At 46.4% G+C, this 26,759-nt stretch overlaps 1 protein-coding gene across 2 annotated transcripts in view; it reads right to left on the bottom strand.

The window, feature by feature from the left end:
• The window catches only part of TMEM179 (transmembrane protein 179), a 64,555-nt gene that overhangs the window by 2,355 nt on the left and 35,441 nt on the right, over positions 1-26,759 (bottom strand). The window contains exon 5 of one of the 2 annotated variants that reach the window (XR_013269959.1): positions 24,382-24,870. The exons of the other annotated variant lie outside the window; for it this stretch is intronic. The gene's annotated coding sequence lies outside the window, so the exon portion shown is untranslated. Of the gene's footprint in view, positions 1-24,381; positions 24,871-26,759 lie in introns of those variants that run through there. 2 annotated transcript variants of the gene reach the window in all.

Raw genomic sequence — 26,759 nt, 5'->3', positions numbered from 1 at the left:
AATACTTTTATAGATACACTATATTATCAAAAGTATTGGGACACCGGCCTTTACAGACCACCCCTCTCAAGAAGACGCCTATGTTGGGTTGAAACGCGTCAGCCTCATACCTCCACTGTCGTTAATGCTGTATAGTGTCTGTATGAAGTTGTTGTCTGCATATGTACACCCATTTCTTTATTTTGTTCTATTTTACATTATTTGCGCAGAGGAGCTCATGTTTTAACCAATGTGCTATATCTTCTTATATTAACCACTTCAGCCCCGGACCATTTTGCTGGTCAAAGACCAGATCACTTTTTGCAAAACGGCACTGCGTCGCTTTAACCGACAATTGCGCGGTCATGTGACGTGGCTCCCAAACAAAATTGGCGTCCTTTATTTTCCCACAAATAGAGCTTTCTTTTGGTGGTATTTGATCACCCCTGCGGTTTTTATTTTTTGCGCTATAAACAAAAATAAAGCGACAATTTTGAAAAAAACTCATTATTTTTTAATTTTTGTTATAATAAATATCCCCCAAAAATATATAAAAAAAAAAAATTTCCCTCAGTTTAGGCCGATACGTATTCTTCTACATATTTTTGGTAAAAAAAAATCGCAATAAGCGATTATTGATTGGTTTGCGCAAAAGTTATAGCGTTTACAAAATAGGGGATAGTTTTATAGCATTTTTATTAATATTTTTTTTTTACTAGTAATGGCGGCGATCAGCGATTTTTATTGTGACTGCGACATTATGGCGGACACATCGGACATTTTTGACACATTTTTGGGACCATTGTCATTTATACAGTAATCAGTGCTATATAAATGCAGTGATTCCTGTGTAAATGACACTGGCAGTGAAGGGGTTAACCAGGGGGTGGCAGTGTAGGGGTTAAGTGTTCCTAGGGGTGTGTTACTAACTGTGGGGGGGCTCGGCTTTCCTTTAGTGAACACTGATCTCTGCTCCAATCACATGGAGCAGAGATCAGTGTCACTAGTTGCTAGGCAGAATGAGGAAATGCTGTTTACAGCGGCATTTCTCCGTTCAGCCGCGCTGTGAGATGATCGCGGGTATACCCGCGGCGATCGAGTCCGCGGGACCCGTGACCGGACTCACGGGGGTCCCGACCAGCACGCGAGCGCGCCACCGCCGGCGCACACGCGATGGCAGGGCGGCATTGAAGATTGGACGTACCTGTACACCAATATGCCTGCCCGTGCCATTCTGCCGACGTACATCGGCGTGCGCCGGTCGGGAACTGGTTAATAAATATAGAATTTTTTATACAATACTCCTTTAAATTTATTTTATGCTGCCTAAAAACCCCACTGTGGGGGAATTTTTCCTATTCTCTGTTTTTGGGGGTGAGCAGCACTCTCTGACCTTTTTGGTAGTGTCTTTCCGTTGCCTTTTGTACAATATCTAGCTAACTGCAGCTATATATTTCTGTGTCTGATCATGGCCATACAAAAATCGAATCTAACAATTCTTCAGATAATATTATCGAATCAATGAATTGTTGAAAAGACACATACTGGGGGAGATTTACTAAAACTGGTGCAAATAGAATTTGGTGCAGCTGTGCATAGTAACCAATCAGCTGCTAGGTTTTATTGTCAAAGTTTAAAGTGGTTGTAAAGTCTCGTTTAAAAAAATAAAATAAATAACAAACATGTTATACTTGCCTCCTCTGTGCAGTTGGTTTTGCACAGAGCAGCCCAGATCCTCCTCTTCCCTGGTCCCTCTTTTGCTGCTCCTGGCCCCTCCCTCCTATCGAGTGCCCCCACAGCCAGAAGCTTCTTATGGGGGGCACTGGAGCCGAGTCACAGCTCCATGTGTCTATTCAGGCACGGAGCCCCGACCCAGCCCCACCCCCGCTCCCCCTGATTGGCTGACTGACTTTGATTGACAGCCGCGGAAGCCAATGGTGCCGCTACTGTGTCTCAGCCAATCAGGAGGAGTGTCCTGGATGGCTTAGACCAGGGGGTCTCCAAACTTTCTAAACAAATGGCCAGTTTACTGTCCTTCAGATATTATGGGGGCCAGACTGTGGCCAGTGGGAGTACAAATTGCCCCATCATTCGTGTCAGAGGGAGGAATAGCGTCCTATTGTTGATATCAGTGGGGGGGAATAGTGTCCCATCATTGGTGTCAGTGGGAAGAATCTTGTCCCATCATTGGTATCAGTGGGAGAAATAGTGCCACATTATTGGTATCAGTAGGAGAAATAGTGCCACGTCATTGGTGTCAGTGGGAGGAATAGTGTCCCATCATTGGTGTCAGTGAGAGGAATAGTGCTACATTATTGGTATCAGTAGGAGAAATAGAGCCCCATCGTTGGTATCAGTGCGAGGAATAGTGCCACGTCATTGGTGTCAGTGGGAGAAATAGTGCTCCATCGTTGGTATCAGTGGGAGAAATACTGCCACCTCATTGGTATCAATGGTAGGGATAGTGCCCCATCATTGGTATCAGTGGGAGAAATACTGCCACATCATTGGTATCAATGGTAGGAATAGTGCCCCATCATTGGTATCAGTGGGAGAAATAGTGCTACATCATTGGTGTCAGTGGGAGCAATAGTGTCCCATCATTGGTATCAGTGGGAGGAATAGTGCCCCATCATTAGTATCAGTGGGAGGAATAGCGCCCCATCATTGGTATCAGTGGGAGGAATAATGCCCCATCATTGGTATCAGTGGGAGAAATAGTGCCACATCATTGGTATCAATGGGAGGAATAGTGCCCCATCATTGGTGGCAGTGGGAGGAATAGTGCCCCATCATTGGTATCAGTGGGAGGAATAGCGCCCCATCATTGGTATCAGTAGGGGGAATAATGCCCCATCATTGGTGTCAGTGGGGGAGAAATAGTGCCACATCATTGGTATCAATGGGAGGGATAGTGCCCCATCATTGGTGGCAGTGGGAGGAATAGTGCCCCGTCATTGGTGTCAGTTGAAGATGGAATAATGCCCCAAGGGCCGGATAGAGGCAAGCAAAGGGCCACATCTGGCCCTGCAGCCGCAGTTTGGAGACCACTGGCTAAGACAGTGCTCGACAAAACCCGGTCGCCAGGTCGCATTGGCGACTAGAATCAGCGACCTTGCGCCTGGGGCAGCATAGCTGGGGGTATCCCGTCTCCGTGGACCCCCCCCCCCCGCGCGATCGCGTCGGGCCGCACCGCAGGCGGCCGGTAATTGAGCCCCCGGCTTTAAGGCCTTCTGTGATCCTATGGTTCCTTCTGGAATCTGGCGCCCTCTTGTGGTGGCCGTTGGAATTACAACCAACAATGCTAATGGGCCAGTCTTTCTCCATCCCTTTACTTAGAACCCCTAAACAAAACAAAAAATTTTTTTATATATATATATATATATATATATATATATATATATATATTTTTTTTTTTTTTTTTATTATTTTTTTTTTATTATTTATTCTAACACCCTAGAGAGTAAAATGGTGGTCGTTGCAATACTGTCTGTCACACCATATTTGCACAGCGGACTTACAAGCGCACTTTTTTTGGGGAAAAATTTTTTATTTAATAAAAAAATAAAAGACAACAGTAAAGTTAGCCCAATTTTTTTTTTTTTATATTGTGAAAGATAATGTTACGCCGAGTAAATCGATACCCAACATGTCACGCTTCAAAATTGCGCCCGCTCATGGAATGGCGACAAACTTTTACCCTTTAAAATCTCCATAGGCGACGTTTAAAAAATTCTTAAGGTTGCACGTTTTGAGTTACAGAGGAGGTCTGGGGCTAGAATTATTGCTCTCGCTCTACCGATCGCAGCGATACCTCACATGTGTGGTTTGAACACCGCTTTCATATATGCGTTCGCTTCTGCACGCAAGCTTGGCAAGACAGGGCGCATTTAAAACAATTTTTTTTTCTTATTTTAACTTTTATTTTTATTTTTTTCACTGTTCTTTTAAAAAAAAAAGTGTGTCACTTTTATTCCTATTACAAGGAATGTAAAAATCCCTTGTAATAGAAAAAAGCATGACAGGTCCTCTTTTATATATGAGATCTGGGGTCAGAGAGACCTCACATCTCATATTTACACTAAAATGCAATTTAAAAATGTCCCTCTAAGAGCTATGGGCAATGGACTTGGAGACAGGTGGGGGGCTGGGGGCTATCTTCCCCTCACTCGTCTCCATGTCAGGCCAGGGACAGGTCCAGATCGCCGTCACGGACCTGGCTCCTAACTTTTTTAGCTGGCTCCTAGATTCCAAGCAAATTTGTCAACCCCTGGGCTAAGACATTCGTGGACATCGCTTGAGAGAGATGGGGCTCAGGTAAGTATTAGGGGGTGGTGGGGTGGCTGCTACACACAAAAGGTTTTTTTTATTTTAATGCATAGAATGATAAAAAAAAACCTTCTGCCTTTACAACTCCTTTAATAGAACAAGTTGAAGTTAGAAGCTGATTGGTTACTATGCACAGCTGCACCAGATTCTGTGTGCACCGTTTTTAGTAACCCCGCCCCACTGTGTCATCAATCGATTTGGAGAATATTGATCAACCGACTCAAAATGATCAATCTGGAAGGAGAATCAGATCACAGGAAACTAGACAGACTCTGTTAAGGGTATTGTGCATCAAACGATCTTTCGATTTTCTGATATTTTTCTCCTGGTCAGAAAATCGATTGACAATGCGATTGTATATAAAGCATTGCTGTGCATGGCCACCATTGGGCAGAGTCAATGTAGAGGCTAATCTATAAATCTATATTTAACATGATAATATGGGTATGCAGTGCATGTATGATGATGTAAATGTTGCATCAGAAATTATTTTTAACATTGCAGAAAATACCTTAAAATCGCTTAATTAAAATACATTATACTTACACTTTAATTGTTTGTTTTTTTTGACAATAAAGCTTCAAATTAAAAAAAAAAAAAAATTTAAATAAAATAGTCCTGGTAATAATATGGAGGCTGCCATCATTCACCTTCCAAAAACTCGACTTTCTGGAGTAACATGATGATGCTTTGGCTTTAATACTTCCAACGTCTCTTCATTTTGTTATTTGGGCCGTCTTTAATATAGATTGGACCCTGGGCAAAATTTTTCTTGGGGCCACCCCCCCCCCCATGCAATTTCCCTCTCCACCTATTTCGAGACATACAGAAAATATCAGCTATCCTTAAAATCAGTTTTCTTTATCAGATCAGGCAGCAATTGCGATTGGTTGCCAGCAGTTACAGCATATCATTACTGCTTACTGACTAGTTGCTAGATGTTACAGCACACATTACGGCTCACTGATTAGTTGCTAGAGGTTACAGCACATCACCTCCTCACAGCAGGGGAGCATGATATACATAGGAATTCTGCCTTTATTTACATATCAATGCCGCCAGCCGCGGCTATTTACTTAGTATTGTCGCCGCGATTTACATATGAATGCCGGTTATTTACATGTAAACACAGCGTCTGCAGGTGAGTCATCTGCACACAACAATAGGGCAAAGCCGGGCAGCATTAGTAACAGCACTTCACACTGAGATATTGGGACACAGCACAGGAATAAAACTTCAAGGGACAAGGGAATTAAAACCTGGATAGTTGGCAAGTATGAGGTAGCTGTTTTGGGCCCCCCAACAATGACAGGACCCAGGGCAGCTGCCCCTTTTGCCCTGCCTTAAAGATGGCCCTGCTGCAGAGATACGAGTCTTGCCAGTTAATATGCTGCTGGACACATGGCTGAGACCTTTTGTTTTTATTGGAAAATAAGGATGAGCTCAGGCGCATTCGCAGCCCGCACGTGCAGAGCCCGCCATGAAGTCGGCACTGCACATCGCTAATCACGGGCAGCGATTTTCGATCTCTGCAGCCGCAGACCAGGAAAATGTCTCACTTCCTGCAATCTGGGTCGTCTTTAAAGCGGTTGTATACCCGCTGAATTTTTTATTTTTTTTTGCTCATCTGCAAAGCAAAAGGCATAATGAGCTAGTATGCACCGCATATTAGCTCATTATGAAATACTTAGCCTTAGAACGAGGCCCCGACATCTGTCCTGATCCACGCCGAGGGAGCTGACATGTTCCCTCTGCGTTTCTTCCAGGTATCGTGGTGAGTGGCCAGAGTCACGATATCGTCACTCCTGCGCGTGCGCGCGGGAGATTTCTCTCCGGCAGGGTCTGGCGTCTGCCGGGCTTCCAGCCGGGAATCACCTCTGCGTATGCGCCGCTGCAGTCAGCGACGCATTGCGAGGGGAATATCTCCTAAACCGTACATGTTTAGGAGATATTTTTTTTTACCTACAGGTAAGCCTTAGTATAGGCTTTCCTGTAGGCAAAAGTCCCCAATTTGGCTATACAACCACTTTAAAGAGGGATTCCACCTACAAAAAAAAATATTAAAAGCCAGCAGCTATAAATACGGCAGCTGCTGACTTTTAATAAATGGACACTCACCTGTCCCGGGGTCCAGCGATGTCGGCAGCCGAGGCAGATCGATCGTTCGGCTCTCGGCTGCTGCCGCCGCCGTTCTCTGTGAGGGAATCAGGAAGTGAAGCGTTGCGGCTTCACTTCCCGGTTCCCTACTGCGCATGTGCAATGGGAATGGTCCGCGCTGTCTCTGGGACCCGTGTGTGTCCCAGCAGACAGCGTGGCGGGACAGGAAACAGCATAGACTCCCGTGGGAGTCTATGCCCAGACGTGGGTGCAAATACCTGTCTTAGACAGGTATCTGCACCCCCCTCCCCCCTGAAAGGTGTCAACTGTGACACCGGAGGGGGGGGGAGGGTTCCGATGAGCGGAAGTTCCACTTTAGGATGGAACCCCGCTTTAAGGCAGGGCATAAGGGGCAGCTGCCCTGGGCCATGCCATTGTTGTGGGGCCCAAAGCAGCTGCCTCATACTTGCCAACTATCCCAGTTTAAATTCCCTTATAGTTTTAGTCCTGTGCTGTGTCCCGATATCTCAATGTGAAGTGCTGCTACTAATGCTGCCCAGCTCTGGCCTATTGTTGTGTACAGATGACTCACCGGCAGACCCTGTGTTTACAGGTAAATAACCGGCATTCATAACCAACATTCATATGTAAATAGTGGCGGCGTTACTAAATAAATCGCTGCGCCCGGCGGCATTGATATATAAATAAAGGTACGTGCAAATGCATATCATGCTCCCCTGCAGTGAGGAGATGATGTGCTGTAACCTAGCGCATTACCTTTGAGACAATTTAATATTTAAAATGTGTACATCATACTCACAATTGGAAAGCATATGTCAAGCAAAATATATAAAAAAATCCACCAGACGCTCCACTCAGCAAGGTCCCCTGATGGTATGGGTCACAGGATGAAAGTTCAGAGTTGACGCGTTTCGAGGGATGTCCCCTCTTCTTTAGAGCTGGGTTTTATTTTAGAGTTTCTCTGGGTTTCCCTGATCTGTTGTGAGTGGCAGCAGAGCCTTTGTGGTGGCGGCACCAGTGGAGACACACGTTTTCAATCAGCCGCACAGCAACCTCTCAAAGTGCGGGGGCATTTGTGGTTCTCTTTCTATGTTGCCATTCCTAATTATTCATAGGACAAAAAAATTCACCTAACTACACTTTCATACTACAGTACATAATTGTAATCCAGTAGAGCTGCTTGTTTGGACCTCTTGGGAGGTCCATTTCTGTCGTAATTCTCTGTAAGGTTCTGGGAGGTGGACATCCTGCCGTACCATACCGGTGGCCACTAATCGAAGGTCGGTTTTCTTCAGCTGCCTTATTTTTCCAACTTCAGCCACCAAACCAAAGAATCCATTCCTGCATCGCATTACATCACATTACATTTGAATGCAGAACGCAAAGTAGCTGAGACAATCCTGCACATAAATAAATTAGAAAGCTGCTTCTTTGAAAATCCATAAAGTTTAATCGGAACATAAACCCGGCAAGTTTTCGCTCCACAATTTATGATGTAATTATTTCATTAAATCGACAGTCCTGAAAATGTTTATCTGGCACTTTTTTTATTCAGTAGCTATTTAGAATCAACATGATGCCTCAGTCTGTTGCTTCCTAGGCAGTCTTGGGTTAGTCCATAGGCTTCTGTTGTACATTAAAGAGGAACTCCAAGAAGTATAAATGTAAGGACTGTGGGGGGTAAGTGTAATGTGTCAATCATACTGACCTCTGTGACATCCTCGGTGAGACACGGAGCATTTTATTCACCTCGGTCAGCACTGGTCAGGGCAGGACTTAGGGTGGTGGGGGCCCCTGGGTTTGAGTCACTTTCGGGCCCTACCTTCTATACATTACCATATTTATCGTATATTATTATATAACACGCGCCCCAAGTTTAGGAGGGAAGTTTATGGAAAAAACGTACATTTAAATGCCCATCAACACAGCCTTATCAGTGTCTATCTGCAGCCTTGTCCATCCATCTGCGGCCTTGCCCATCCATCTGCAGCCTTGCCCATCCATCTGCGGCCTTGCCCATCCATCTGCGGCCTTGCCCATCCATCTGCGGCCTTGCCCATCCATCTGCGGCCTTGCCCATCCATCTGCGGCCTTGCCCATCCATCTACGGCCTTGCCCATCCATCTGCGGCCTTGCCCATCCATCTGCGGCCCTGCCCATCCATCTGCGGCATTGTTAGTGTCATTGCAGCCTTGTCATTGCAGTCTTGAAGTTTAAAAATGGCGCCGCCAAGATACAGAGTTCAGTGTATCTCTCAGCGGCACTCGGATCTTCTCGGAGGTGTAACGACATATTCGATGACCGATCACAGTTTGCTACGGAAGTGACGTTCTGTCGCCGCCATCTTGGTACACCCCACACTCGTCCACAGTAAGGATACACTAAGAAGGGGTTGTTACACCCACCGGAGTTTTGCATTTCACACATATTTATAACAGTAAAGTCAGTTTATATAGTGATATACAGGACTCAGAAGTCCTTCTGACTGCTTAGATCTTGCATTTTAAAATCAGCGGCAGCCATGCTCATCTCACAGGTTTGCTAATCTGATAGAAGTTTGCTGCTTTTAAAATTCAACATCTAAGTAGTCAGACGGAGTTGTAAGTCCTGTATTTCACTATATACTAACTTTCATGTTATAAATACATCTAAAATACAAAACTGGGGGGGGGGGGGGTGTAACAACTTGTCCGCTTTACCCCTTCTTAGTGTATCCTTACTGTGGACGAGTGTGGTGGCGGCGACGGAACGTCACTTCTGTAGCAAACTGTGATGGGTTGCCGAATATGTTGTTACAGCGGCTCTCGGGTGCTCTTGCAGTCCCGAGCAGAGCCGAGAGTAGCCCAGTGTACTCAGCTCACAGTCACGCCCAGTCCCTGTGTTATGTCCATCATAGGGCAGGACTGGGCGTGACTGTGAGCGGAGCCGAGTACACTCGGCTATGTATCACGGCGGGGCCCCTTATTGGGCAAGACCCATGGGCTTGAGCCCAGTCAAGCCCAATGGTAAGTCCAGCCCTGGTACCATTATATAATTGCCTTTCATCCATGTGCTTGACTTGTATCGATGTATTCAGTCCCATGGAGTTCTATTGTGCTGACCACTTCAGTTCATGTAATGTGCAGGGACTAGAAGGTCATGTGGTACCATTGCGCTGGCAATGGTCTTTTCAAATCTGTGTAAAGAACCCCCCCTTCCCGGCTCGCAAATGATTAGTCCATTCAAATCAATAATCAATGTGCCAATAGTAAGGTCCAGGAGGTGGGCATACCTTGTGAACTGGGGGTGTTGGGGAGAAATATGTATGTTTGAAGCTAATAACCATTGCATCAATGGAGTCTAGGAGCCAGGAAGAGGACAGGCACTGAAGACAACGTAAGACATATTTCATTACCAATAAGCAATGTGTCTAAAGCTGCTGGAATTTTTTTTTTTTTTAGCAAAACTTTAGCTTTACACTAGTTGTAAACCATGAAAAATGAACAAAGCATATCCCTTTATAGTGTGTACTTGTCTCATTCCAAAATGCCTAGTTTGTTCTGTGCTCTCTCTCTTCCCTCTGCTATCTGCATGAATCACTTTGAACATGTTATGTCAATCCTTACAATCTCGGGGGTGGCCCTGTCCCCCCTCTGCACAGGAGGTGATTGACAGCCTCAGCTGTGAACGTTTCCCTATGAGAGTGTGTGTGTGTGTGGTGGGGGGGTGGGCTTTCCCTCCACTTGGGTTTCGGATTACACTAAGCTCCTAGCTCTATCCTGTACAGTGTGTAACATCAGAGCCAAACCTCCTACCTCTGGAAGCTCAGGAATGCTGTTTAAACTGTGTGCTTTCAGAGGCTGTAGAGGAGAGGTGGCTGCAGATAAACAGGTACAACTTATGTAGGAGGATTTGTTTAATCTCTGTGTATCACCAGAGGTTAGTCACACCACTGGGTATAGGTAAGAGTTTACAACCACTTTAAGTTGTCTTATACATATACACTCACTGGCACTTTATTAGGGAAACTTTGCTAGTACCGGGTTGAACCCCCTTTTGCTTTTAGAATTGCCTTAACTCTTTGTGACATTCAAAAAGGTGTTGGAAACATTACTCAGAAAGTTTGGTCCATATTGACATGACAGCATCACACAGTTGCTGCAGATTTGTCGGCTGCACATCCATGATGGGAATCTTCCATTCCACCACATCCCAAAGGTGCTCTATTGGATGAGATGTGGTGAGTGTGGAGGCCATTGGAGGACAGGGACCTCATTGTCCAGCTGTGAGCTGATTGGAGCTTTGTGACATGGGACATTATCCTGCTGGAAGGAGCCATCAGAAGATGGGGACACTGTAGTCATAAAGGGATTGACATGGTCAGCAACAATACTCAGGTAGGCCGTGGAGTTTAAATGATGCTCAATTGGTACTAAGGGGCCCAAAAGTGTGCCAAGAAAATATCCCCCCCACACCATTACACCCCCAACACCAGCCTGAACCATTGATACAAGGCAGGATGGATCTATGCCTTTATGATGTTTTCGCCAAATTCTGACCCTCCCATCTGAATGTTGCAGCTGAAATCGAGACCAGGCAACGTTTTTCCAATCTTCTATTCTCCAATTTTGGTGAGCCTGGGCAATTTGTACGCTTTGTTTCCTGTTCTTAGCTATCAGGAGTGGCACCCGGTGTGGTCTTCTGCTGCTGTAGCCCTTCTGCTTGAAGGTCGGATGTGTTGTGCATTCAGAGATAGTATTCTGCCTACCTTAGGTGTAACGAGTGGTTATATATGTTAGCCCTTGTACACACGGTCGGACATTCTGACGGAAAATGTCCGATCGGACCGCGTTGTCGGATAATCCGACTGTGTGTGGGCTCCATTGGACTGTTTCCGTCGGAATATCCGACCGACAAAGTTTTAAAAATTTCCGACAACATGATCCGATCGGACTTTGTCCGATCGTTTATAGAGAATTCAGATGGGACAAAGTGCCACGCATGTTCAGATCAAATTCCTAGACCAAAGCTATTGGCTACTAGCCTGAACGTAGTCCCGTCGTAACTAAATTACGTCATCACGCTCTGAACGATCGGATTTTCCGACAACTTTGTCTGACCGCGTGTATGCAACACAAGTTTCAGACAAAATAAGACGGATCTGGTTGTCGGAATGTCCGACCGTGTGTACAAGGGTTTACTGTTGCCTTTCTATCATCTCAGACCAGCCTGCCCATTCTCCTCTGACATCAACCAGGCATTTTCCTCCACCAACACAACTGCCGCTCACTGGATATTTTCTCTTTTTTCAGACCATTCTCTGTAAATCCTAGAGATGTTTTTGTGTGACAATCCCAGTAGATCAGCAGTGTGTGAAGTACTCAAACCAGCCTGTCTGGCACCCAACAATCAGGCCACTTTCCTTTTCTTCCCTATTCTGATGATTGGTTTGAACCTTAGCAAGTCGTCTTTACCACATCTAGATGCCTAAAAGGATTGAGTTGATACCATGCGATTGGCTGATTAGCAATTTGTGTTACCAAGCGATGGAACAGGTGTACCTAATAAAGTGTCTGGTGAGTGTATCTTTAAAGTGTATCAAAAATACTATACATTCTCAAAAGCTAAATCCATCTTTTTCATCTTGTTTCCTGTTACACTCATATTTAGGTCAACCTCAAACTGCCCCCTTCCCCCCCCCAACACTTACAAAATCACAGGGCTTGTTGCTCCGCAGTGTCCTGTCATTATCTGAATTTGTGTTGTGTCCTTCATTCACAGAGATCTTAGAATGAAAAATCGTATGCCTCGTACACACGATCGGATTGTTGGCCAAAAAATCCGGGGAATTTTGGCCCGAAGGGGCGTTGGCTCCAACTTGTCTTGCATACACACAACCACACAAATGTTGGCCAACAATCATGAACGTAGTGACGTACTACATTGTTTTTCAGCTCTTTAGCACCACCCTTTGGGCTTCTTCTGCTAATTTTGTGTTAGTAGAAGTTTGGTGAGTGTTGATTTCGCGCTTTTCTTTTCGTTTCTGAACGGCCGTTCGCCAACCAGACATGTTATCTCCTCCGATTCCGCAACGTGTTATTTATTATTGGCCTTGGAGTTATTGCTTTGACATTATTTTTTGGGTTGAATAATAATGATTTGATTTGGTATATTTTCTATATTTTTGGATGCATAGAATGCACTTTTTGGTTAAGTTCTATTGGCAGATAGCATGTCTAATTTTATTTGTTTTCTTTTTTTAATGCACAATGCAAAAAAAAAATTGTGTAGAATAATACTTGGCTGTGTGTTTAACTTCAAAATGGCAGTTTGGGAGTCGGCAGTTACATAAAAAAAAAAAAACAATGTAAAATTAACAAGGGACACCAACATAGTTGTACCTTTGATCTTAAAGTGGATGCCCACCCTAAAATACAAAACTACATTAAAATGTTCCAAAAAATACAGTGCCTTGCGAAAGTATTCGGCCCCCTTGAACTTTTCAACCTTTTGCCACATTTCAGGCTTCAAACATAAAGATATAAAATTTTTATTTTTTGTGAAGAATCACCAACAAGTGGGACACAATTGTGAAGTGGAACGAAATCTATTGGATTTTTGAAACTTTTTTAACTAATAAAAAAATGAAAAGTGGGGCGTGCAAAATTATTCGGCCCCCTTGCGTTAATACTTTGTAGAGCCACCTTTTTGCTGCGATTACAGCTGCAAGTCGCTTGGGGTATGTCTCTACCAGTTTTGCACATCGAGAGACTGAAATTCTTGCCCATTCTTCCTTGCAAAACAGCTCGAGCTCAGTGAGGTTGGATGGAGAGTGTTTGTGAACAGCAGTTTTCAGCTCTTTCCACAGATTCTCGATTGGATTCAGGTCTGGACTTTGACTTGGCCATTCTAACACCTGGATACGTTTATTTGTGAACCATTCCTTTGTAGATTTTGCTGTATGTTTGGGATCATTATCTTGTTGGAAGATAAATCTCTGTCCCAGTTTCAGGTCTTTTGCAGACTCCAACAGGTTTTCATCCAGAATGGTCCTGTGTTTGGCTGCATCCATCTTCCCCTCAATTTTAACCATCTTCCCTGTCCCTGCTGAAGAAAAGCAGGCCCAAACCATGATGCTGCCACCACCATGTTTGACAGTGGGGATGGTGTGTTGAGGGTGATGAGCTGTGTTGCTTTTATGCCAAACATATCGTTTTGCATTGTGGGCAAAAAGTTGGATTTTGGTTTCATCTGACCAGAGCACCTTCTTCCACATGTTTGGTGTGTCTCCCAGATGGCTTGTGGCAAACTTTAGATGAGACTTTTTATGGATATCTTTGAGAAATGGCTTTCTTCTTGCCACTCTTCCATAAAGGGCAGATTTGTGCAGTGTACGACTGATTGTTGTCCTATGGACAGACTCTCCCACCTCAGCTGTAGTTCTCTGCAGTTCATCCAGAGTGATCATGGGCCTCTTGGCTGCATCTCTGATCAGTCTTCTCCTTGTCTGAGCTGAAAGTTTAGAGGGACGGCCAGGTCTTGGTAGATTTGCAGTGGTCTGATACTCCTTCCATTTCAAAATGATCGCTTGCACAGTGCTCCTTGGGATGTTTAACCACTTGAGATCCGCGCTATAGCCAAAGGACGGCTACAGCGCGGATCTCCTTTTGCGGGATGACGTCAATAGACGTAGTCCCGTGCACGAACGCCCTGCTCGCCCCCTGAGGGGTGCGCATGGCGCGCTCTGTGATCAGCGAGTCTACGAGACTCGCCTGATCACCGATCCGTGCAAGGGGTCGATCCCGACCCCTTATCACGTGATCAGCTGTCAGCCAATGACAGCTGATCATGTGATACAATGGAGCCGGTAATCGGCTATTATTCCTCCTCGCGCTGTCAGCGCGAGGAGAAAAAAAAAAAGCCGATCACTGGCGGCCGTGATCGGGACATCAGTCCCGATCATGACCAGCCCTGCTAGTGCCCACCTGTCCCCTGCCAGTGCCCACCTGCCCCCTGCCAGTGCCACATTAAAAAAAGTAAGTGCCCCCCGTCAGTGCCACCCAGCAGTGCCCATAGTGCCACCCAGCAGTGCCACCCAGCAGTGCCCACAGTGCCCACAATCTGCCTCAACAAAGGTGCTGCACCCCAGTGCCACATATCCGTGCCCATCAGTGTCATCTACCAGTGCCCAGCAGTGCCGTCCATCAGTGCCCAGCAGTGCCACCTATCAGAGCCACCTATCAGTGCCACCTATCAGTGCCCATCAGTCCCATCTATCAGTGGTACCTATCAGTGCCCATCCGTGCCACCCATCCGTGCCACCCATCTGTGCCACCCATCCATGCCACCTTATCTGTGCCCATCTTTGCCCATCAGTGCCGCCTTATCTGTGCCCATCGGTGCCGCCTTATCTGTGCCCATCGGTGCCGCCTTAACTATGCCTATCAGTGCCCACCAGTGCAGCCTATCAGTGCCCACCAATGCAGCCTATCAGTGCCCACCAATGCAGCCCATCAGTGCCCACCAGTGCAGCCTATCAGTGCCGCCTCATCAGCGCACTTCAATGAAGGAGAAAAATGACCCGTTTGCAAAATTTTATAAAAAACTATTAAACATGATTTTTTTTTTTTTTTGCATCTTTTTTTGTTTGTTTAGCAAAAAATAAAACTCCGAGCTGTAATTAAATACCACCAAAAGAAAGCTCTATTTGTGGGGAAAAAATGATAAAAATTTCATTTGGGTACAGTGTTGTATGCCCGCGCAATTGTCATTCAAAGTGCATCAGCGCTGAAAGCTGAAAATTGGTCTGGGACTGAGGGGGGTTTAAGTGCCCAGTAAGCAAGTGGTTAAAGCTTGGGAAATCTTTTTGTATCCAAATCCGGCTTTAAACTTCTCCACAACAGTATTACGGACCTGCCTGGCTTGTTCCTTGGTCTTCATGATGCTCTCTGCGCTTTCAACAGAACCCTGAGACTATCACAGAGCAGGTGCATTTATACAGAGACTTGATTACACACAGGTGGATTCTATTTATCACCATCAGTCATTTAGGACAACATTGGATCATTCAGAGATCCTCGCTGAACTTCTGGAGTGAGTTTGCTGCACTGAAAGTAAAGGGGCCGAATAATTTTGCACGCACCACTTTTCAGTTTTTTATTTGCTAAAAAAGTTTAAATTATCCAATAGATTTCGTTCCACTTCACAATTGTGTCCCACTTGTTGGTGATTCTTCACAAAAAATAAAAATTTTATATCTTTATGTTTGAAGCCTGAAATGTGGCAAAAGGTTGAAAAGTTCAAGGGGGACGAATACTTTCGCAAGGCATTGTATATCATTTTTTTTTTTTTAAACTTACCAGAAATACCTGTTGCTAGGCAGATGGTCCTAATCTGCCACTTCCTACTCCGCGGTGATCTTCGGTGGTCTTCAGTCTTCTGGGGAATGGGGCACGTTGTGTTCTGGGAACTGCGTGTGTCCCAAAACACAGCGCGCCCCATTCACAAAATGCTGCGTGACTCGCGCATGCGCAGTAGAAAACGGGGCAGTGAAGCCGCAAGGCTCCGCTGCCTGTTTCCTTAGATAGGATAGCGGCGCCGGGACCCGAGAGCCGAGGGACGGCCAACATCGCGGGCACTCCGGACTGGTAATTGCGCTTATTAAAAGTCAGCAGCTACAGTGTTTGCAGCTGCCGACTTTAAAAAATAAAATAAAAATTCAGCTGGCCCTCCCCTTTAAAAACTACAGGATAATGGTGTTGTGGTAAAAAAAAAGCATAATAATATTATTCTTGATTAATAATTGAATAATAATAATAATATTATAATTACATATAATATTAATAATAATATTATAATTACATATAATATTATTCTTGATTAATAATTGAATAATAATATTATTCTTGATATCACTAGAAAAAAATTAGAGAAAAAAAAAAAACCTTTGAAAATCTTTTGCAAGAACCCCATCAGTATCACCAGCAAAGCAGCTTCATTATTATCCCATTAAAGAAGAAGAGAATTGTGCGCTGCGTTTCGAGATTTCATAATTTGCCGCGTCACGAATGTCAATTCTCCATTACGAACGCTAGTTTACAAGACCGACCACTTCTGCTTCCGAGCGTGCCTGTTTGTACTTTGGACTCTTGGTCGACGGACTTGTGTACACACGATCGGACAGTCCCGCAACAGACATTTGTTGGCGGAGAATTTGAGAGCCTGCCAGCCAACATTTGTTGGCGGAAAGTCAGACAAAACAATTGTTCGATGGAGCGTACACATGGTCGGACTTACCGCCAACAGCCTGACATCTTAAGCCCCATACACACTATCAGATTAACTGCTGATTTTTGTCTTCAGATTTACCAAAACCATGTAATACAAGGGCCTTGCCTGATTGCATACACATTTCAAACTCCTAAGGTTTGACCTCATATTATATGGTTTTGGTAAATCTGAAGGAAAAAAAATCAGCAGAAAATCTGATAGTGTGTATGGGGCTCAACACTTCCCGTCGGAAAGTCCGCTCGGCTGTTATACTGGAGGAGCGAGAGGGGACGTCCCCCCCTCCCGCCGCTCTTACCGGTGCTCCCGCTCAATCGGGAGCACCAATGCACGATCTGATGCCTCCAGCGGCTGGGCAGGGACTGGAATGAAGCCGTAAGCGGCTTAATTTCAGTCTCCTAATTGTAAACACGGAAGCGACGTCATGAAGTCACTTCCCGTTTATTCGGCTGCCAATGGTGCCGGATTTAAAAATATATACAGTATTCAGAATCACCAAAAACGGCGATCTGAATACTTTGAAGTGTAAAGGAGGGGTGGGAGGTCTTTTAGACCCCCGATCCCTCCATAAAGAGTACCTGTCACCACCTATTACTGTCACAAGGGATGTTTACATTCCTTGTGACAGCAATAAAAGTGATCAAAATTTTTTTTCTATTAATTTTAAAATAAATGAAAATAAAAAAAAAATTCAAGCGCCCGCCGCCCCCGCAAGCTCACGCAGCAAAGAAAACGCATACGGAAGTCACTCCCGCATATGTAAACGGTGTTCAAATCACACATGTGAGGTATTGCCGCGATCGTCAGAGCGAGAGCAATAATTCTAGCACTAGACCTCCTCTGTAGCTCTAACCTGGTAACCGTAAAAAAATGTTTTAAAGTGTCGCCTATTGAGATTTTTAGGTACCGTAGTTTGTCGTCATTCCACGAGTGCGTGCAATTATAAAGTGTGACATCTTTGGTATCTATTTACTCGGCGTAACATTATCTTTCACATTATGCAAAAAAAAAATTGGGCTAATTTTACTGTTTCGTTTTTTTTTTTTAATTCATGAAAGTGTTCCTTTTCCAAAAAAGTTGCGTTTAAAACACTGCTGCGCAAATACCGTGTGACATAAAATATTGCAACAATCGCCGTTTTATTCTCTAGGGTCTCTGCTAATATATATATATATATATATATATATATATATATAGTTTGGGGGTTCCAAGTAATTTTCTAGCAAAAAAATATGGATTTTAACTTGTAAACACCAAATGGCAAAAATAGGCCTAGTCATGAAAGGGTTAAAGAGGAAGTAAACCCTGATGGGTTTATTTCCTCTTTCATTCCCTGCAAAGGCAAAGCATAATGGACTACTATGCATCACATCACATCGCATAGTAGTCCATTATGTGTCACTTACCTGACACAGGAGCCAGCGATGTCACCGCTGTCCCCTGTAGTCCGGCGCATCCATCTTTTCGGTGGGGTTTCGCAGCTCCGCCGCTGTCATTCGGCGGAGCCGCAATGACGTCACTCCCGCGCATGCGCACGGGAGCCGACACGCGCGACAGCTCCGTTGTTGGAAAATGCTGCGCTCAGTGCGCCTGCGCGCCGCTGTCTACGGCGCATGCGCTGTAGACAGCGGTGCCTGTCTTCGGGCAAATATCTCCTAAACCGTATAGGTTTAGGAGATATTTCTTGGACCTACAGGTAAGCCTTAATCTAGGCTTACCTGTAGGTCAAAGTGGTTTGTAAGGGTTTACAACCACTTTAAGCGACGATTAACAATACTGATCAATAAAAATCAACACAAAAAACAGCCGTTATTATTGGTCATTATTTATTCCTAAATATAAATCGTCATGTCGAATACTTTACATCCAGCTTTTGTACAGGCAAAAAATAAATACTATTGTTCAATACGAGTTCAAAATATCATCATAAGAAAGGGTTGTCTTGAAGTAATGCATGATTTCGAGTGCAGGAATAAGGCTGTAGCAGAATATAGCAGAACAGGTACAATCATCTGTTATTTAACAAAACATGCTTGAAAGTTCTTTAAAAAAAAAAACATGTTGTAAATAAATGATGTTACACACAAAATAAGATTTTATTTTCTAGGGCTGCATTAGTAGAGCGCAGCAAAAGCGCCTGTACATTGGTCAACATCGCTGCTATACATTGTCATCCCATCTTTTACCTGATCCCCTTTATATAGGAATCTTCAAATGTATGTCAAGGGACAACCTTTTTTTTTTTTTTTCTTCATGTTGGGTAGAGTGTTAATGGGGTAGACCCTCTGAAAGGTTTTTGTTGTTGTCTGTGTCCCCGCTGGGGGTGTCACCCCTCTATCCATCCTAGCGACCAGTCACTGAGACAGGGAAAGTACGAGAAATCTTAGATGTGCCATGAGAGTAGGAGGGTTTGGAAGTCATTTAATCATTTATATCATTTTCTTTCCTTCCAACACGGGTGGAAGAAAGAAAAAAATAGCTTGAGCCGCAAATCAACACACTCAGTGTAAAACTCGCCCGCTGCGCTATTGTGTTCCGCGGCAGGGAGCTTTCCCTGCTGGCAGAACACAATGATTGCTGCTAGCAGCTATAGCCACCAGAAGTGATCGCATGCTAAAAATTGTACAGGCTGGTTGTACTAAAGTCGATTGAATCATCGATTTCAGTACAACCAGCCTGCCCATACTGTAGATGGATGGAATCTCATCCGGACCAGGGGCGTACCTGGAACATTTGTCACCTGGGGCAGATCCTATATCTGGCACCCCCCTCCCCACGGTAAAATGTAAAAACACCCCACTGTACCCCCTGCATACCCCTGCATCCTTCAATATTTCTTTGTCACTACTGTGTACCTCCCCTCCACAACTGCACATCTGGACCCCTTTACATTACACAAAACCATGCATTTCTGGACCCCTTTACATTACACAGCCTACTGCAGCACTGGACCCCTTTACATTACACAGCACCCTGCATCTCTGGACCCCTTTAATTACACTACACAGCCCCCTGTACCCCTTTACATTAAAGAGCACCCTGTACCTCTGGACCCCTTTCCATTACACAGCACCCTGCATCACTGGATCCATTTACATTACACAGTACCCTGCACTTCTGGACCCCTTTACATTACACATCCCCCTGCACCCCTTTACATTACATAGCACCCTGCACCTCTGGACCCCTTTAAATTATAGAGCCCCCTACAACTCTGGACCCCTTTACATTATACAGCCCCCTACAGCTCCCCTGCATGTTACATAGACCCCCCCTTCAGTACAGACCCCCCCATTTAGTGCAGACCCCCTCCCCTCATTCAGTGCAGACTCCCACCTTCAGTGCAGACTCCCCCCCTTTTAGTGCAGATCCACCCACCCATTCAGTGCGGACCCTCCATTCAGTGCAGATCCCCCTTAAGTACAGACCCCCCTATTTAGTACAGACCAACCCCCCATTCAGTGCAGACACCCTCTTTCAGTGCAGACCTCCCCCCTTTGAGTACAGACCCCCCATGCTGTACAGTACAGACCCATAATGTACCTGAGATCAGTGGGACACATACACAAATGGTCCCCTCCCCCTGTTTACACATAAACAGAGAGGGGGGGGAGGCGGCTTGACACTGCTTGGCTGTGCGAGACATCCAGGACTGCTCATACAGCCCGCAGCCATGAGAAAAGGGGATTGTTGATACAGTGGTATTGCCCCTCCACCCTTGCAACACCACTGCAGCTTGCCTCTCCCTGCTCTAACCTGCCCTGTCATTGCGCCGCTGCCTAAACCCACCCCGCTGTCACCGCTTCAGTCGCAGAGGGGGAGCGCCGGCCAGACACCCCCCCAGTGTGTGGCACCCAGGGCAGCCCGCTCCCCACTTGGTACGCCACTGAGCTGGACCCTGATAAACTGGCTGAAATTCAATCCATCTATGGCCGGCTTTAATGAGGACAAATAGTTTGGTGATGACTTAGGCCGCGTACACACGCGCGGACTGTTCGCCCAACCTTGTTCGGCAAACAGTTTGGGCAAACAGTCCGCTCAAAATTTGCATGAGCGGACTTGCCCACACACGAGCGGACTGTTTGACGAACAAGGTTGGGCAAACAGTTCGCTCAACTTTTGAAATGAACGGACTCGCCCACGTAAGGCGGAGGCAAATCCGCCCATTTCGAGCGCGTGTACAGGTAGGCGGGGCCCGCGAAGGAGACGTCGCGGGCTCCGCCGCCTGGAATGGGCTTAAAGGGGAACCCCAACGCCGAAAAAAATCGGCGTGGGGCTTCCCCCAAAGTCCACACCAGACCCTTGTCCGAGCACGCTACCCGGCCGGCCAGGAAAGGGGGGCGAGCGAGCGCGCCCCCCCTCCTGAGCCGTACCAGGCCGCGTGCCCTCAACATGGGGGGGTGCCTTGGGGAAGGGGGGGCCGCGCGGCCCCCCCACCCCAAAGCACCTTGTCCCCATGTTGATGAGGACAAGGGCCTCTTCCCGACAACCCTGGCCGTTGGTTGTCGGGGTCTGCGGGCGGGGGGCTTATCGGAATCCGGGAGCCCCCTTTAAGAAGGGGGCCCCCGGATACCGGCCCCCCACCCTATGTGAATGAGTATGGGTTACAATGTACCCCTACCCATTCACCTGTGAAATAAAGTACAAAAAAAAACACAACACAGGGGAAAAAATATTTTATTGCACAGCTCCGGGGGTCTTCCGTCTTCGGGGGTCTTCTCGCCGGACTCCTCCGCTATGTGTGTAGCTCTTTTACTAGCGGAGGAGTCCGGCTTTCTTCCTCCCCGCCGCCGGCCTCTTCTCCCGACTTCGGGGGTCTTGTCCCCCTCTTCGGTTCTTCTGCCGGGCCACCGCGCCTTCTTGTAGCTCTTTTACAGGCGGTGGCCCGGTCTTCTGTCGCCGCTGTCGTCGTCGCCGCCGCCGCCTTCCGTTCTTGTTCTTCTTCTTGTTCTTCTTCTTCTTCTCCTGGAGATGTTGACTCGACGATCTCTCCGGCCGGAATGCCAGGGACACGCTCCGCTGCCACTTATATAGTGACAATGGGGCGGTGTCACATGGTATATGTCACATGGGTTGGTCACATGGGTTGATGTCACATGGGGACTATGACATCGTAAGGGGGCGGGGTCACCATGTGACCAACCCATGTGACATATACCATGTGACACCACCCCATTGTCACTATATAAGTGACCGCACAGCGCGGCTCTGGCATTCCGGCCGGAGAGATCGTCGAGTCAACATCTCCAGGAGAAGAAGAAGAACAAGAAGAAGAACAAGAAGAAGAACAAGAAGAAGAACAAGAACGGAAGGCGGCGGCGGCGACGACGACAGCGGCGACAGAAGACCGGGCCACCGCCTGTAAAAGAGCTACAAGAAGGCGCGGTGGCCCGGCAGAAGAACCGAAGAGGGGGACAAGACCCCCGAAGTCGGGAGAAGAGGCCGGCGGCGGGGAGGAAGAAAGCCGGACTCCTCCGCTAGTAAAACAGCTACACACACATAGCGGAGGAGTCCGGCGAGAAGACCCCCGAAGACGGAAGACCCCCGGAGCTGTGCAATAAAATATTTTTTCCCCTGTGTTGTGTTTTTTTTTTGTACTTTATTTCACAGGTGAATGGGTAGGGGTACATTGTACCCCATACTCATTCACATAGGGTGGGGGGCCGGTATCCGGGGGCCCCCTTCTTAAAGGGGGCTCCCGGATTCCGATAAGCCCCCCGCCCGCAGACCCCGACAACCAACGGCCAGGGTTGTCGGGAAGAGGCCCTTGTCCTCATCAACATGGGGACAAGGTGCTTTGGGGTGGGGGGGCCGCGCGGCCCCCCCTTCCCCAAGGCACCCCCCCATGTTGAGGGCACGCGGCCTGGTACGGCTCAGGAGGGGGGGCGCGCTCGCTCGCCCCCCTTTCCTGGCCGGCCGGGTAGCGTGCTCGGACAAGGGTCTGGTGTGGACTTTGGGGGAAGCCCCACGCCGATTTTTTTCGGCGTTGGGGTTCCCCTTTAAGCCCATTCCAGGCGGCGGAGCCCGCGGCGTCTCCTTCGCGGGCCCCGCCTACCTGTACACGCGCTCGAAATGGGCGGACTTTCCGAGCGGGAACAGTCCGCTCATTTCGAAAGTACAGCGGACAGGCCCACACACGGGCGGACTGTTCGCTCAAACACAGTTTCAGCGGACAGTTTTTCGGAATTTCCGAAAGACTTTGTCCGTCCAACTGTCCGCTGAATCTGTCCGCTGAAAGCCCACACACGAGCGGACTGTCCGCCCAAACACTGTTCAGCGGACAAGGTTGGGCGAACAGTCCGCCCGTGTGTACGCGGCCTTAGGCCCCATGCAGATGTGACATCCAGCTCCACTACCAGCAGCCTGTAAAACTTAATGAGAGCCTGACAGCATGGGAATTTTCCTTCACTTTGGGAAGATTTCCTCTGACACAGTCAGGGGTCTGGTTCGGGGACCATTAGTTATAGCAGTTGAAAGGCTCCCACGGACCATAAGGATAACAAAACAAGCAGGTCACCCTGGCAGATGATGCAAGCTCACCCAAGGTGCGAGGTCTAAGCACTAACCAGTGTTCACTAGTGCTCCTGATAGTTAATATGTGCTTTGCTGTCCAGTACCAGTTTGCGGTTTTCAGGAGGTCAACCCACCAGGCGGTAAGCAAGCCAGGGTCCAGTAGCAGATATAGCAGGTAGGAATCAAGCAGAAGCGAAGTCAGGAAACAAGCCAAAGGTCAGTAACAAGTGGTAGTGGAGATAAGGACAGCTGCAAGTACGCAAGGGGGCAAGATACCGGCTGGAGAGAGCAAGACAATCTGGCAAACAGGAAGTGCAGAGACATGGCTTAAAGCGGGGTTCCACCCTAAAGTGGAACTTCCGCTCATCGGAAACCCTCCCCCCCTCCGGTGTCACAGTTGGCACCTTTCAGGGGGGAGGGGGTGCAGATACCTGTCTAAGACAGGTATTTGCACCCACTTCCGGGCATAGACTCCCACGGGAGTCTATGTTTCTTCCTGTGCCGGCGCGCTGTCTGCTGTTACACACATGGGTCCCAGAGACAGCGCGGACCATTCCTATTGCGCTGCGCGACTCGCGAATGCGCAGTAGGGAACCGGGAAGTGAAGCCGCAACGCTTCACTTCCTGATTCCCTCACTTAGAATGGCGGCGGCAGCAGCCGAGAGCTGAGCGATCGATCGGCCTCGACTGCCGACACCGCTGGACCCCGGGACAGGTGAGTGTCCATTTATTAAAAGTCAGCAGCTGCAGTATTTATAGCTGCTGGCTTTTAATTTTTATTTTTTTTCCAGTGGACTCCCTCTTTAAATAGGACGTTCATGAGAGGAGTTAAGATTTCAAGGTTCGCCAGAAACAAGAGACAAGGCATCAAAGTCCAAAGGATCAGAAAGGGAGCTGTCCAGCATCGCAGGTGGCTCAGCAAGAAGAGCAGAGGCTGTGGGTCCCGATTCTGACACAGCTCTTGTTGTGTCTCCAGCAGTGCCGGGACAGGGTCATCCAGCACCCAGGGCAAAGATGCCAAAGTGCGCCCCCCCCCGTCCCTTAGGGTTAGGGTGCCCCCTACCCCTGCAATAAACTATTGCGCCAGGGGCAGCCGCCCACCCCTTGTCCCGGCCCTGGTCTCCAGTACAGAAATCAAAGTGAAATCTCCCCAGAAGGATGCAGACAACAAAAATAATCTTTTAGGGGTTTTCCCTATTTTATTCAAAACCAAAAAAAACTTTTGGCTATACATACATTTACCAAACCGGCCTTAGATCCAAATTTAGAAGAAATCGTTATTAAACTGCAAATGTCATTCAAAAGTATATCATTTTGTATAGCGCTATGCAAAACAATTCAAGTACAACACAACAATAAAAGTCTAAAGTAAAGATAGCTAGATAGCTAGATAGATAGATAGATAGATAGATAGATAGATAGAAATAATAGGCCGATTGATGAAAAACGGAACAAAGAAAAGCGGAATGAATGGAAGTCATAGCCCAAACCGACCAATTACACACTTTTACATTCAAAAACGTGCCACCTGCCTGGAGCACAAGTGAAGCTGATTTTCATATTCCGCTCCAGCATTCTTCATGGACATGTTTTCATAACCTTCACGTCAAAGGTTGGTAACCACCAGAATCATTTTTGCACACGTGTTTCTGAAGACTGGAATCACTGAGTTTTATATAGTTATATAAGATATGCAATATATATATATTTCTCCTTGTAAGCCATACAAATCATTATTGGCAGCAAATAGCAATACATAAAAAAATATTTACATTTTATAGACAATAATTGCAAAGCTGTTGCACCAAGCCACCTAAACGGTATATAGTTACTTTTGCATGCACTGCTAATAGGGTTATGTACATCAATGCCATAGCACTGGTTTTGCAAATGGCAAGGCGTTTGGCTGCATTACATTTGTTCTCAGTAACGGGAGCCTGGTGCTGGCTGTTTTTTTTGGTACAAGGCTATTGGAGCCAAGGAACTAGTGTTCATAATGTAGCTGCCCATTGTTTAATTTAATTTAATAACAACATTTTCTTCATAATAAATAATTCCTTAAGACGGAACCCTGCCCTAGCTGAACATCCTACCTAACACTTTAAACGAGCTCTTAGCATTTAACCCCTCCCCCCATCCCTAACATTACCCAACCGGCCGTCAAGACTTAAAGGGTTTGTGAAAGTTTGTTTTTTATTTACTAAATAGGTTCCTTTAAGCTAGTACATTGTTGGTTCACTTACTTTTTCCTTCCATTTCCCTTCTAAATGTTTTTTTTTCTTTGTTTCCTTTGTCTGAATTTCTCACTTCCTGTTCCTCCTCAGTGAGCTGTTCTGGCTGACTAAACACCGCTCGGATGATGGTGTGAAGTTTACTGAGGAGAAACAGGAAGTGAGGAATTCAGACAAAGAAAAAAAAAAACATTTAGAAGGGAAATCGAAGGAAAAGGTAAGTGAACCAACAATGCACTAGCTTAAAGGAACCTAGTTACAAAATAAAAAAACAAAGCTTTACAACCCCTTTAAGGCTGGTACACACATGCTGAGTATCTGCCAGTTCAACAAGCGCTGTTCACTGTGTCCTGGCAGGGGCTAGTCCCCGTCAAAACAGAAAAGCACAGCGGAGGGAGATCACTGTACTGACATCACTTGTGTTAGTACGGTGATCTGCTTTTTTCATTTAGCCCTCATCAACCTCCCATAGTAACACTTGTGGGTGTAAAGAGGTTGTAAAGGTTTTTTTTTTTTTTTTTCTAAATAGGTTCCTTTAAGCTAGTGCATTGTTGGTTCACTTACTTTTCCTTCCATTTCCCTTCTTAAGCCGCGTACACACGGGCGGACTGTCTGGCCAACTTAGTCCGTTGAAACACATTTCAGCGGACAGTCCGCTCGTGTGTGGGCTTCAGCTGACTTTTTCAGCGTGCAGTCTGGCGGACTAAGTATTTCGGAATTTCCGTAATACTGTCCGTCAGACTTTGGTTTCAGCGGACAATCCGCTCGTCAGTAGGCTAGTTCGACGGACTAAGTATGGCGCATGCTCAGAAAGGATTTACACGGCGGAAGGTTGCATTGCTGTGTATTGGACTTCCTATTTCTAGTCCCGTCGTACGTGCTGTACACGTCATCGCGCAAGCTTTCGACGGACTGTTTGTGCATCCGTGTGTGGTCAAGTCCGTTCATTCGAAAGTAGGACGGACTGTCCGTCGGATTGTCTGACGGACTAAGTTGGCCATACAATCCGCCCGTGTGTACGCGGCTTAAATGTTTTTTTTCTTTGTCTGAATTTCTCACTTCCTGTTCCTCCTTAGTAAGCTGTTCTGGCTGACTAAACACCGCTCAGATGATGGTGTGAAGTTTACTGAGGAGAAACAGGAAGTGAGAAATTCAGACAAAGAAAAAAAAAACATTTAGAAGGGAAATTGAAGGAAAAGGTAAGTGAACCAACAATGCACTAGCTTAAAGGAACCTATTTACAAAATAAAAAACTAAGCTTTACAACCCCTTTAAGGCTGGTACACACATGCTGAGTATCGGCCAGTTCAACAAGCGCTGATC

The sequence above is a fragment of the Lithobates pipiens genome, unplaced genomic scaffold (genome assembly GCF_037356315.1).
Source record: "Lithobates pipiens isolate NorthernLeopardFrog02 unplaced genomic scaffold, aLitPip1_a1.2 Scaffold_37, whole genome shotgun sequence".
NCBI classification, from domain to species: domain Eukaryota; kingdom Metazoa; phylum Chordata; class Amphibia; order Anura; family Ranidae; genus Lithobates; species Lithobates pipiens.
This window is presented reverse-complemented; position numbering and strand designations above follow the sequence as displayed.